Raw genomic sequence first — 14,612 nt, forward strand, 5'->3', positions numbered from 1 at the left:
CTTTCAGAGAGATGCCAGAGTTCAGCCTCAAGGGAGAGGCTTCAGATGACCAGAGAGCAGCCCTGGGCCACCACAGCCCTCAAGAGGCTGTCCTCTTCCCAGGAACAATCCCAGTGGCAAACTGCATGCAAGGAGGAAATTCTCTGTATGCACGCAGGGGTCACTGCCCCACGGCAGGCAATTCAAACGTCCACAGTAAGAACTACAGCCACTACAACAGCTCCACACCCATCTCTTGGAGGAAAATTCCACTGTTTCCATTCCTTTGGATTCAAAGAAGGGGGCTGTGCCATACAAACAAAAAACAGTAGGTGCCACCTGACTCACACCATATCAGTTTTTACTCTAAGCCCACACTGTTTATAAAACAATAACGAAGTGCTAAATAGCACTGAGATACACCAGGCTACCTAGTGTTTGCTGAAATACACAGGACATTCATATGGAAACAAAAGGCATCCCTGCCATTTCACATACCTGAAAGCTTCAGAAAGTTAGACCTTGTGCTCTGCTCCCCACAGCCACAGCTCAAGGACTGATGATCAGGTTCAGAATAAAGTCCACCACATTCTCGTTCCCTCTGGAGACTGGTGGGTAGATGCAGAAGTCAGAGGGAAGTCAGGAACTCTGGTCCAGAATTTAGGTTAAGGCTCTTTACTTCATGCCTTTTGCACGTGAAGAAAGTGCATTTTTCCACTGAAGACTGAGAATGAGATCCTCCTCAAAGGAAGAATTCCCTCTGCTCAAGCTTAAAGTCCGCACGTAGCCATACATCTGCTAAATCACAGTGAGATCCTTCTGTTCTGCCACAGGTTTTCTATTTCAAGAGGATTAATAATGTGCAGGCAACATACTTCCCTGACTATGCAGAAAAATTAGGATACGTAGGATATATCTTTAACACATTTCCACCTAATCTCATGCACGGAGATACATGAGGCTAGATGACTAACCCTTCCGGCACAGCCATGTGAGGAATGCAATATTAAACTATGATTTTCTAAATACTATGACAATATTTAGTCACTATGTCAAAAATCATTCCAAGATTTCAGAAAAGGTAATGTAAGAGACATACGCTCTCTCCCCATGAAAAAGCTGGAGGCATACTGCAGCAATGACATGAGGAAACGTAATTCACCACCTCTCTTACCCAAGTTTTACCAAAACCAGCTGGAGGTTTCCCAACCCTCCACACCCCTCCATGAAGGGGGATCTCCTTTTCGAGCCAGGAGATGGTGCCAGAGAAACGCATCCTAAGGAAAGGCAGAGATGAGGGGATAAGGGCGAGGTAGAGAGCCCCAGTTTCTGCTGTCAGAGGTGCAACTAGCAGTCTAACTATCCGTCCATATGAAACAGAAATTGACAATAATGCTTTTGAATGCAAAAAACAGATGCATATCTCATGACGCACCTCTAAGAAAAGTTCAGATAACACCCACCTGAGCCAGCAAACAACAGCTTATCATCTTATTCAACAGCTGACAATATTCTGGAATTAAACATGTGGGATACATACACATTTCTAACAGATGTGTTGACCAGAGGCGTCAGAAGTGTTGTCAGGACAGAGAGGAATCAGCCTTTCTCACCAGAGCTGCTGCTGGTTGAGGTATTGCTGCATGCTATTTCTGAGCAGCACGGGGTACAGTTCAGGTTGTGGACACGATCATAAAACCAAGAGTTGTGTGAGTGGCGTGGCACACACACACAGAGCAGGCTGTTGTGCAACACAACACTTCGACACTTCCCATCTGCACTCCATTTCAAAGCATATTTTACTTGTTAGCTTCATTTTGAAGGTGTCCCCCCCCTCAGTTCAGCTGCAAGAGAGGACCCTGCCAAAACGCAGAGCTGAGCAGAAGCATTGAGTCTGTATCTCCATGAACTAAATGTGAAGTAGGAATTAAGTGTGCTGTGCCCTACATGCATAGAACCCACTAAACATCAACAGACTTTTGTTTGCGAGAGGATCAGCAGATATTGAGAGAGCAGGATGGCTGTGGCACACGAACGCCACCAAAAGCTCTCCTAAACGAAAGCAAGAATCACGCTGGATTTAGGAAGCGATCATTCAGCCCTATTTTCTGCATCCAATTGAAAGACAATATATTTCCCTTATGAAAAACCTCCAGTACGAAAGCTTGCCAAAGGAAGCTCCTCTGCAAGGCTTTCAGCAGCGCTTTCATTTTAAAAACCCAGTCCTCACGCGTCCCACGGGAAAGCGTTCCGTGCCTTGAGTTACGGAGGTTATCCTCAATGGCACTGCCCGGCGCGCTGGGACACAGCCCCGTCTCCTCGGCAATGCGAGCCCCGAATGAAAGTTTCTGCCCAGCGCCGAGCCCGAAGCCCCGAGTGCCGACCCCCCCAACACCTCCCCGCCGGCCCCCGCGCCCTGCATCCCCGGAGCCTCCCCAGAGCTCCGGGCGGCGGGCTCCGCACACCTCTCCGCGTCTCCGCCCGGCTCCGCGTCTTGGCAGCGCCCGTCCCCCGCCGCCCGCGGCTCCGCTTCATCACCTGCCGCCGAGTCGCCGCGCTGCTACCGCCGCGGAGCCGTCGCCGTCGCCGCCTCCCTCCTCCCGGGCGCGGCAGCAGGGCCCCGCTCCGCGCCCCGCCCCGCGGCTCCAAGCTCCGCGCTCCCGCAGCCCCGAGCTCCCGCCGCCGGGAGTGCGCAGCGCCGGAGCTCCGACCCTCGCACCGCAACCTCCGCTCTGCCCGCCCAGCTCCGAACGCGGGGCTTCTCCTGCGGGAGTGGGAACGGCCGGAGCGGTTCTCGCTGCTACGCGCTCGCTCCGACCACACCGCGCTCCGGTGTACTTTCTCCCCTTCGGAGGTGTTTCCACTCCGGGCATCCAAATTAAAATCCCCCACGCAGCTCACAGGGGCTGTTTTCTTCCCTGGAGTGCACCTTGATGTGCCAAAGCCGAGCACCTTCATTGCAGGCTGTGGTTTAACATCACGGGGGCATTTTTCATGTGTCTGGCTGTCCCGAGAGCAGTCAGCTGGTAGCCAATACTGTGTCTTTTCACTCATAAAGGCTAACCTATGCAATTGAGGTCAAACGTGACTGTCCGTGCCAAAAGGTCTGGCCATACACTGGATGTAAAGCCACTGTTATGGCTAAAAAAACAAACCAAAATATATATTAGTTACCTATGCGGTGAGCTGTCTGTAATCAAGACAAGGATGAAACTCTTCCACTGAGTCCCACGCTGTGTTCCAGCAGCCTTCTAACTGCTCTGCTTTGTTCAGAGGAGTCCTGTCTCTCCTGCACAATACTACTCTATGCAGAGATCACTGTCCCTCTTGTTTTTCAGGATTTTCAGCATGATTCTCAGCCTTTCAGGGGTCTAGAGCGAGGCAGAAGAGACTCTCAGCTTTGTTCCTTGGAGTGAAACGCAGAGGGTGGTGTCAGTGCCCCTGCTCCCAGAGAGCACAGGTTGTTTATTAGGAGCCAAAGCGGAATGCACCAATAGCTAACATACGTAGAGCCAACCTCAGGGGAAGCTTTCCATCTTCAGGATTTGCCTCTTTCTGGGGCTCAATGCTGCGAACCCAGAAATGCCTCTCCTCCAGCCATGATTCATGGCCTGATGTCCCCTGAGAAAAAACCTCACCAGCCCTTTCATTTAAAAGGAGGAGAAGAGCTCAGATGCTGAGCACAGCAAGGAGGCTGCGGCGCTCCATTGAGCAGAATGTGCAAAAGTGAATGCAAAATTCAGGGAGAAGAAGTTGTCCTAAGTCCCTGCACTAAAACCGGTTTCTCTGTCATCCCCGTGACCTGGTTAACATTATGATACAAAGAGCTGTGCAGCAGGATTCACACCCCAGGGTGCCTCCTTTTGTCTCCTGAACTTCTTAGGCTAGAGTCATATACAGAGAAGAGACATCAGGGGTTATCCCATGCAATCTTCTGTGAGAATGCTGGATGTGGGACAAAGACACTGAGAAGCTGCTCTGGCCCAGGCAAGGCCAAAGTGCTCTGTATGGACACACAGTCCAGTTCTTAGGCATCAGGAAAGTCCCAAACATTGACTACTTCCCATCTCAGTGGCAGCAGCACAAGGCGTTCACAGTTTCTATTTAGGAGCTTGCATTCCATTGAAATTTGGGGGGATTTGGCCTCACCTCTTCCCAGCTCTTATTTTGGAGGACGTTGATAGCATTTTAGGCACACACATGCAGCTATGCACTTCAAAGCAATCTGCTGTGATATAAGCCAAAACAGTATTGGAGTCATATGTTTTCTTACAGATAAAACATCAATTTATAAACATGTAGAGCAAGTCTATCCAACAGAAAAATGACTTCATACATATGCAAGCAACAAGAAATACTTAGAGCAGCTCATCAAATTCCTTTCTGAATCTGAAGGAGAGACTGTGGAAACTACAGCATGAAGATGCTGTTTCCCACTGCAGTCAGAAGGAGGATGCAGAATAATGAGTTTGGTGCTTAGCACGTGAAGTTGCAGTTGCATCCCATGTCACCGCACAGGGAAAATGCCACTTGTCATCTTGGGGAGTGCTGCGATTTTTTGTCCTTTATCTCTCATCTTCTTTGAGTATACAAGCTCTTAATTCACATTCAGGAAAGGAACGGTGAGCAGAAATCATCTCAAAGCCCCATTCATACAAGCTAACCATCACTGAAGTCGGCTCCAATAATGTGTTAATATCAGAAGTTAACAAAGAAGCAACTGTGATGATTTCATCAGCGTCGTGTCTGTTCCGCAGCACCTAAAATCCCACTATACTGAAGTCCTATCCCAAATACCACCTTCAGGAGCCGGAAGCAGAGGGCACATTTGTTCTTTACTACAGGCACAAACATTTCCTTTCTCCTGACACTGCGATGTGCTGGGCACCAGATGTCTGCCGCCCCTGACACAACACACACATAAGGTCAATTACATGCTACGTGTTCTCAAGATCTGAGATGTTTGTGGAACTGATGGGTAGCAAAATGAATATACATATTTACATGAAATTCCTTTGAGAACACAATAAGTATCTATTCAAGCATCTATCCGAGACCGCATATAACCCAGAACAAAAATATGATGTTCAGTTTTTTTCCTAAAATAAAGCTACAAATTTCAGAATTCTGCCAGAAACCACAAAAATGACACAAAAGAGGGTTAAAACTGAATAGGAGTCCAGCAAGCCAAGAACTGCAAAGGCCACATTCTGCTCCCAGCTATGCCAGTGTAAATACAAAAATCACTCTGCTGACCTCCATGCTTTGCTAGGTCGGCTCTATAAGTCCAGGCAACGAGCTCCCCAGTTCTCTGCAAACACCAGCTTAAACACATTTCTGCACCACATGCTGTTACACCGTGTGATGAATGCCACAGAGAAAACTTTGTCCTTAGTGTTTCCTCTGTGCATGAGAACAACAAAAGACCTTTAAAGCCCCCCCAGAAATGTAAGTTTAATAGCTCTGAGACACAATCACTATAAACAACTCTTGAGAGCTAAGTGCCAGCCCCCCCAGGGCTCCTGGAGGAGTTCTACCCTCATCCATTCCTGCTGGCTGCAAAACCACCACCACTTCGTGGGGTCTTCAGAAAAAAAATGCCAATGACCAAAAGAATTCCAACCAGCTCCAGGTTGGGTTGAAAACACCGCAGAGCCTAATCTGTGGTGGGTTTTTAAATGCAAATTGCAGACAGGCCCTTGCAAGAGCTGTGCTAGTAAACACTCACTTATCCCTCCCACCATACAAACAGTAGGAAATGAAATGAGATGTTTTCCAGTCATTTCTTTGGGGGGTCTGAAGTCTCATCCCTGTGAGTCAGGAAGCTCTCCAGCTGTACTCCTCAGTTAGATAGGCTATAATCAGAGGTGTTTTCTCCTGTGATAAAAGAACTGTTTTCTTGGGCAAAATATGAAAAGAAAATGTTAAGAGATACTATTGAAAACTGCTGGGAAATATAACATCACAGTGTTACTAATAAATTCATTTATTCACAGTTATTATTTTTGTAGCACTCAAAATACAGCCTTAATTTGTAAGGCAAATATGGATATACTGCTCTTGCCCCAGAGAGCTTACACTGTAACTTCCTATACTAAGGCTAATTAATATTGAAAATACGAAAGTTCACTAGCCTTCAGAACAGAAATTGTATGGAAGATCTCTCTGCTACACCGTTTGTTTCAGTTTGCTGTAAAGTTTCATTGGAGGGGGAGGTGAGACCACATTCACAGCACGCTCTGACTGCACCCCTCAGGCCCTCTCCTAGAATGTCTTCCAAATATCACAGAATGGTAGGGGCTGGAAGGGACCTCTGGAGGTCTCCTAGTCCACCATACACTAATGGTCTTCTAGTCCACCATACACTAATGGAGGTTCATTCCCTAGCATACACTGCATAGCAAAGTATCCAGGAGTGTCGTGGGCATCTCCATTAACCAGAGGTTGAGCAGAGTGTGGGCAAGGAGCTGTTCATGAACCTTGGTAGTGTTCAGAGACTGTTAGAGCTGACTTCATGCATTTGCAGTGTATTTATAGGTTGATCATCTAAAAAATCAATTATATATGAAAAAATACCTCACTTTATCAGGATGTTTCATATAACTCCCAAGTGTGAGGCAAAGTATCCATATTTTACTGCTCTAAACTCATTTTTACTTACTTCTTTATGTGGCCATAGAATTTATTCAGAGGTTACTACAAATCTACAGGGGATAAAGCCTTCTCAAATAGGCTCTTTGACTCAGGTATGGACTTCACAACAGAGTAATTCTCCTATCAATTAGCACACAACTGTAGACATAAATGTGTGCTGAGGATGCTGCTTCAATCTGCAAAACACAAAGCAGCAACTGAAGTCTAGAGAGCATAGAATAGGAAGACCTAACAGTACCACCGAAATAGGAAGGGATAACAGCAATGCAGAAATCACACAGTTAAACCCATTTGCCTATCTGCTACTTCTAACATCTGCCACAGTTATTAAATGGCAAGAGTCGCTGAGCTGTCTTTCACCTCTCAACCCTTATTTACAGTTTGCATTGCTCTCAGTAGTGTCCTCTGTTTAATTTTTATTTCCATCTACCTAATACATTCACTTGTTTATGGGGCATAGCCCAAGTTTGGACTCTTACAACATTTATTTGATCAAAACAATCTGTTACCACTGCAATTTGGTTTTCCGGGATGGAAACACTTATCTATGCTTGTTTGTAGCAAAGATAACTTGAGGACCAAGTTTACAATTGACGTTACCCTTTCAGAACAAAAAAAGGAGAAAGACCAGGTTCTGCCCTCCCTTGAATTCAAAGCCAACTCCCAGCGAGACCTCCACACACTGCACAGTGCCAGACGTCTTCTCCCAGGTAATCTTTTAGGCATCGAAAGAAAAATATTTTACAATGATATAATATCTCAAATTATGTACTCACCCTTAGATCTCTATTTAAATTCCATTCTTTTCCCTCCCAAAGGTGATGCCAGTCTGCTCTTAACCTTTCTCCCTTATTGCGCAACTAAGACAAACTTTTATCACGGGGTCGGAGACTGTTCTGTTTTTTCCTTACCCTGCTTGGTCCAAAGGTTAACATTTCACAAAGTATCCTAAGGACATTTTCACTCCCAAGAAATATTCTGACAACAAGATTATTTTTAACTCTGCTAAGCTCTGATGAGTGCAAAATGTGACACGGGGTGCTCTGCAGCCCTGGGGAATGCACCAGTCAACAGGGTCTGTGTTCTTCACAACCTGAACCTTTCAGCAGCAAGACTCTGTGCTCACAGTACGCGATGTACATCTCATTAGAAACCCAAAGGATCGCCAGATAGGTGAAAAATGTGCTTAAAGCCTGCCAGCAGCTTACTAGAGACAGCAAGACGCTGACTGGGGTTGGGTGGGCTCTGCACACCTGGCCTCATACTTGCCTTCCCACAGATGAGATGTGGCCAACAGAGCACCCAGCCCACAGTGATGCTGCGGGCAGCCTGCTCCAGGATGGCAGCTCCAGGTTCTCTCCCTGGCAGTGTTAGAAGTGACAGGACAAGAAATGGGACAAGTCCACTCATGACCCTGTAATACATCCTAGAAAAAGCATGAGAGAGATAAGGCGAAAGACGGGAGATGGGAGGGCTGGAGGTTGGCTGCTAGGAGTACATGGGCACTGAAAAACACCTCCACAGAAGCAATGCAAGTTCTGGCATGGCACATCTGCAGAGCAACCAAGGGAGCATGTTGCCCCGCTGCAAAAACCCAGCATGGTGTTTTGGAACTGCTTTCCCTGCCTGCACCTAGATAGTGGTATTCACGTAGCAGGCAGGGTTGCAGGAGCTCTCTGCTCAGGAATTAACTCCCCATTTGCAAACATACCTTTCCTGTTCACTAGATTTCCTATCAAAGTAACATTACTCCCTTCTCCTCCTGTACAAACCAATGTAGATTCCAGCAGAGGCTGCCCCCTCCAGAAGTGCATATCCCACTCTGGAGGCATTTTACTTTTCCCAGTGTCCTAAAACCAGGATCACAGAGATTGTTCCAAACGTAGCTTTAGCTTTACACTAGAATAGCTTCCATTAATGCAATAAACTCTATACTTTATGATATCCAAAGCGGAAGCCCAGATCTTGTTTCCTTTTTAAACACTGCCAGCCATCATGCACTTTACCTTCACTTACTTCTCAGTGTATATCTGAATGTGCAAGCCACCCACCACTTATTAATGTTTCAAGAGTCTTCCTTAAAACACACATGAGATTTAGGAAGGATTTTGCTCCAGAAGCCTTCTGACCATTCTGTGCAAGCAGAGGAAGTACTTCTATTGCACAGCCTGGGTTTGTGAAACCCGGAAAACAGAATGCATCTGTTTCCAAATATTCCTTCTGAAAACCATCATGAAAAGAAGTCCTCATTTCTCTTTAAGGAGGAAACCTAATTTGGATTTCTCAATCCAGATCATCTTAACACCCAGGTTCAATTTTGTTTGCTGAAGCAACCTGCAGGTTCCAAGTAATATAAAGTTAACCTACAAGGCTTCTAACTTGTGCTGGATGGGTCCAGCATGTGTGTTACAGACTCCACACCGTGTGTCAGCAGCATCTGGTGCTAACAGCAGGATCTCAGGCTTGGTGCTCATGTCACTCCATTGGGTACGTTTCTTGACTTTCAGGTCTGGATTGGATTTTTCAAGAGGATAACCTTCTATCTCATTGCATTGGAGATTTATGGCTGGATGACAATTTTGCCTTAATATTTTGGAGCTGCAGTGGTTTCTTATGGAACAGTTTGTGAAAGCCTGATGTGTTTGACAATACATACCACACACCCATTTCTTCTTCTGCATTGTTATAAACTAAGAGTCACCTCTTTAGTTAACCAAATTATTCTGGGACAATAGTTATGCATGTAGAATTCAGAAAACACTCCTGTGTCATCTAAGAGTTGGGATTCACCACCTCCTTCATCCTCAGAGATGGATAAATATGTGTGACTTCTTTTTTCTAAGTCATAAAAAATAATTTGCCTTTTGATTGTACCCAAAGAAAAGGATTATTAAGAACAATAAATGATTTTCTTTAACTTCAGGCTTCAGTGTGGTAAAGTTCTAAGCCCCCCTGTGTGTCAGGAGGGGATTTTTGCCTTCAGTAAAAGAACAAAGAGTTAGGTCTCAGTATTTATACAGGGACACTTTGATGGTTGGCACAGTCCAGAGGTTAGAAGTCCCAATATGCAGCTGACCAAGGGAAAAACGACAGTGATCCTAGCTTTAAAATTTAAGTATTCAGTCAGACCAATGAAGCAATTTCTCCAGGGCACAACTTTTAGGTTAATTTGCTCAAGGCTGAAAGAGGAGCAGGTGGCAAAAAATGACTGAGATTGAAATCCTCAGCCTTTACACCACATTTGCTTTTTCACCCCATTTTCTTCATGAACTTATTCCTCAGAACGCTTTCCTAGCAAACCCCAGGAAAATAATTCAGTAGGTCCATGAACAGCAGCACAAATCTCCACCCATCTCCATGAAACTCCTACATCACAACAGGGATCTGTAGGCTGCAGAACTGCAGGCCATGAGATAAGTGGACTCGTGAAGTGAGCACAAGAGGGAGGATGCTGCAGGTTGGAGCAGGGGGATGTCCCCAGAGCTGCCAGACTGCCCCACTAAATGAACACACAACAGTGAGATTCATTACACTGCTGTATTTAATCCTGTTTTTCTCTTCCTGCATTCTTATCTTGATATCAATACTACTTCCTCCTCAGCTCAGTTGTTTCCCAAGGACCCTGCTTTAACTTGCAAGGAAATTCTCACCAAAAGTCCTAGTGGCTCCTTCTTCCCCTACAGATCCACATGTGGAGCCACCCTGATGGGCATTTGCACTGTTTGAGCTCTAAAAGATAACCTGGTGAAGGGAAGGTAAGTGAAGTTTCATAAAACTGCATAAACTCTTGTTGAGGAGCACTCACTCTATGCAGAAAGATGGCAGCTCAGGTAGGCTTGGCCTTGCAGCTTCTCACTTGACAGCAAACCTCAAATATCGTACCTGGAAATTAAGCCTCAGCTGTGCACTGGCTGGAGCACCACAACAAAAATGAGGTTTTACATAAAGCCTGTGCTCAGCACACAAAAGAATGGTGTTTTGGCTAAGAGGCCTTGGAAAAACAAGAGTTCAGTTTTTCCACCCTGTCATGATTCCAGCAAAACCCTGCAGGTAAATAGGCCTCACTTTTTATGCTGATCCTTCACAGAGACATTCAGGAAGTCTGAATAATACTTAAATTCATAGCCAACCAGGTATCTGTATAAAGTAGGGCTTATTTGTATTGCTCAAGCATATGTCTGAAGAAACAGATATTTCCAAGAATTTTACTTATTTTATAACCCTCCAACAGGGCAGGTACCTGGAAGGAAACACTCCACAGTAAAACACAGCAGTTAATAAACTGCTCTTCCCCCAGAGAACTCAAGCACCTGCAAAAAGCAAGCTGAGGTCATCGCCACACTGTCACCGAGCTGTGACTCGTTCACAGCAGGAAGAGAAGGTTTGACCGGGACACAACAGCTCTTCAACCCACACGTGATATCCATTAGGCTGCAAGGCCTTGACAGCAGTTTGATGCATAGCTTTAAGTCGCACAAGGTTTAATGCAAGCATAAATTACGAGTAGATGATTTAAAACAGAAACATCCAGATGAGAAACGGAATGCAAAGTGAACATGGGCTCACCACAGACAGAAACACAACCTACAAGCAAGAAGCAAATGCCACTCCAAAAGGAACAGAACTTGTGCTAGTTACATTGGTTGCATGCTGGATTTACAATGGGTATGTGATGGATTTACTTTGAGTAAGTGCTGGGTTTACATTAGGTGCATGCTGGATTCTTACACCAGTTTTGCATTCAGTGTATGACAAAGGACGCGGCATTTTTCTAATCAAAAGTAGATCCTGACTTGGTTTCATCATGAACAGTGTGACTGCTCAAATGTAGCACATGGCCAACGGTCCCAAGTGTGTTGAAGGTTATATAAAAGGAAAGAATATATCTCCTCCTATTCTTTAATACCACTAATGACACAATCATTAAATGCGAGGATACCCTCAGGGCTGAAAAATCCCTGGGGAGCAGAGTACAGGAGCCGACACCCGGACATGGGATTAGTTTCCTTGGTTATTAGAGCTAGCTGAACTGCTTCAACAGACATAGGTATCTAATTTAATTACATATTAGACAAAACACTTTTGATTACTATTCAGCCAGCCAGAATTAATGAATTTCTAATTCCTACTTCTATCATAAAATATCTCTACCCTCTAGTCTTTTTATCTCTTTTGTTTTCAGAGCTCTTCTGCAATCCACCTCTCTCAAGGCAGATGTTTACTGCTGTACTAACTTGCATGACTTTTTTATGATGATGATGCCCCTTAAACTCATTTCCACAGCTTATGATATGATTCTTAGGACACAGGGGAAAGCATCTGAGTCACAAAAAAGTCTAATAAAGCACTAGAATTCTGATTTTCTCATACACTATTTAAAACAGAGTCCACTTAAAAGCAGATTCTTGAATAAACCCTCGCTGACTTTGAATTCCACACACCAGACATTAGCTTCTCTTCCATTTGGCATATGCACGCTTTTTTAACCATAGTTTTCCTTTTTTCACAGCATAACTGACAAACTCATAGAATCATAGAATGGCCTGGGTTGAAAAGGACCACAATGATCATCCAGTTTCAACACCCCTGCTATGTGCAGGGTTGCCAACCACCAGACCAGGCTGCCCTGAGCCACATCCAGCCTGGCCTTGAATGCCTCCAGGGATGGGGCATCCACAGCCTCCTTGGGCAACCTTTTCCAGTGCGTCACCACCCTCTGTGTGAAATTATTAAAATCTGAATTATTTTAATCACATAATTTAACCTGATGAAATAGGCAAATTTACTAAATCATCTTCTGTTGTGTATATACCTCATTTTCTGAATTGAAGCAATGATTTAAAAGCAGATCGCAGATTCCTGGATCAGATATTGAGTAGCAGGAGGAAGTTCTGAGAGCAGGGTTACTCAGATTCCACAGAGACAAACTTGAAGTAATTCTACTGAGGCCCACAGTGCTACATTATTGTCAGTGATTGTTTTTCTGTGCAATAAAGCCACTCTTCAGATCATACTGCAGCAAGCAAGACAGGAGGAGATGAAGTTATGAACCTTTATCAGTGTGTTCAGTACCTGCAGCAAGGATGACATTTTCAAGGCTACGAGGTACTTTTATCCCAGGGATATCCCAGCTCAGAGCAATCCAATCTCTCTGCACACCTACAGACCCAAATATAGCTCCTGCTATCTGAAGGCAGATATTAATCCCTGAGATTGGGCATTAAAGTGCCAGATTCTTCCAGTCAGTGTGATGCAAACATGAGCCTTGCACCAACTTTTGAATACACCGGCCAAACCCAAAGGTATTAATCCAGTCCATACACCTTTAGAAAGAAAACTAGGAATATCTAATTACCGCTAACTTTCTATAGGCTTAATCCTTCCCTTCTCCCTGCAACTCAAATGTAACAACATTCTTATCAAACTTCTGTTTTACAAAAGATTCGAACCATTAGAAAGGTGCTTGGACAGCAGCAGTAATTGGAAAAAGCCATTCTCACCTATTCAACTCATAAATGCTATGGAAGAGCAGGGTTCTCATATTTTCTTATAACTCCCGTAACTCAAAAGTAGAGAGAAAATCCTACGTTGCTGCCTAATGACTGCTGTCTTTGAAGTCAGGCAACCACTGCTCTTTTTTATTCACAGGCTCTTGCTTTCAAATAGAGCACTTTTGGGAATGAGTGTTTTACTTGAATTAATTGCTTTTTCTGTTTGGGGAAAAACAAACAAACAGGTTTATTCAAATCACCAGTTACTTTTTTGGAATAGGTATTTCACAAAGAATGTCAACCCGTACATTCAGTAAACATATGGGATTTGCAAATTAATCCAATAAGGCCATTATGCTGATGCTCCAGAGGTCCAGTCACCATGAGGAGGAGAAAGGACACTAATTCTAAAAGGATTTCCCTAAAGTCATTCTCATGCTCAGAAGTCAAGAGCAAATTTCCCCTTTAGTAGTGTTGGTTTGGGAGAGAGTGTTAAGACAGCGAGAGGCAACAGAAATCTGTGCCCATGATAGCATGTTCCAAATTGCACATCTGAGCTTTAAGAAAAACAAAACAGCCTTTATCCAGATTTGTTGTTATTCTACACTACAGTCACTGAAAATAGGAGTGTCCCTTAAGATCGAGTATTAAGAGACAGTGTGACCATCCTTGACTCATACTAACTTCCAGCAGCTGTTCATAGGGATGACTAGCACCAAAGATGGTCTGTTGGGGACATCCCTCAATCAATTAATATAATTAATGAATTGGCAATACCCAAATTCTTGTGGAAATAAGTGGTAGCACAAAATCCTTCTGTTCCCTAGCTTGTATGAACCATGCTGATTTGGTATTTACATTTGTTCTCTGCACCTCTGTCCTACCAGCTACCCTCTGTTCCAACTACCAATGTAAACTACTGCAAACGGTCACACCAGTCTCAAAGGACTGGATTATAATCTCTTTTACAGGAGTTTAAATAAGGAGTAGCTCCTAAAGGTTGCTGAAACTGCACAAGTGAAAGAAAAGAGCCAGATCTTCATATGTAGCTCCTTTTTCTGTATTCCAGAGCAGGCACATCTGCCCAAAATGCAAACACATTTCTGTGCTCCTTATGGGGATTAGCTATTGAACTTTCAGTTCAATACAGTGGTTATTATTGCACATATGCACATCCTATAGACACATCCTAAAAAGTAGGTGGAGGAACATTTTTCACTTCTACTCTATGAATTCTCAGATAAGGCAGACGAAATTCCTGGTCGACACAACCCAAAAAATGCTTAAAATATTTATATGACATTGCCCTCTAGAGGAAACCGAGAAAAAATCTACGTTTTAGCAGCACTTTTCTACAGGTGCAAATAGGAAGCACAGTTTTCAACAGAATAACTACTGTGTGAGAAACCATCTTCAGTGAGAACTTCACACCCTGGTTTGACTCTGTTTTCAATGAGCTTTTGAGAGGGAATTTCCAATCTCTTGGTT

At 44.3% G+C, this 14,612-nt stretch overlaps 1 protein-coding gene across 5 annotated transcripts in view; it reads right to left on the bottom strand.

Annotated features, from left to right (window-relative positions):
• Window positions 1–14,612, bottom strand: part of PDZD2 (PDZ domain containing 2) — a 192,568-nt gene that overhangs the window by 110,419 nt on the left and 67,537 nt on the right. Inside the window, exon 1 of one of the 5 annotated variants that reach the window (XM_072359495.1) lies at window positions 2,445–2,565. The exons of the other annotated variants lie outside the window; for them this stretch is intronic. The gene's annotated coding sequence lies outside the window, so the exon portion shown is untranslated. Of the gene's footprint in view, window positions 1–2,444; window positions 2,566–14,612 lie in introns of those variants that run through there. 5 annotated transcript variants of the gene reach the window in all.

The sequence above is a fragment of the Excalfactoria chinensis genome, chromosome Z (assembly GCF_039878825.1).
Source record: "Excalfactoria chinensis isolate bCotChi1 chromosome Z, bCotChi1.hap2, whole genome shotgun sequence".
Classification (NCBI taxonomy): Eukaryota; Metazoa; Chordata; class Aves; order Galliformes; family Phasianidae; genus Excalfactoria; species Excalfactoria chinensis.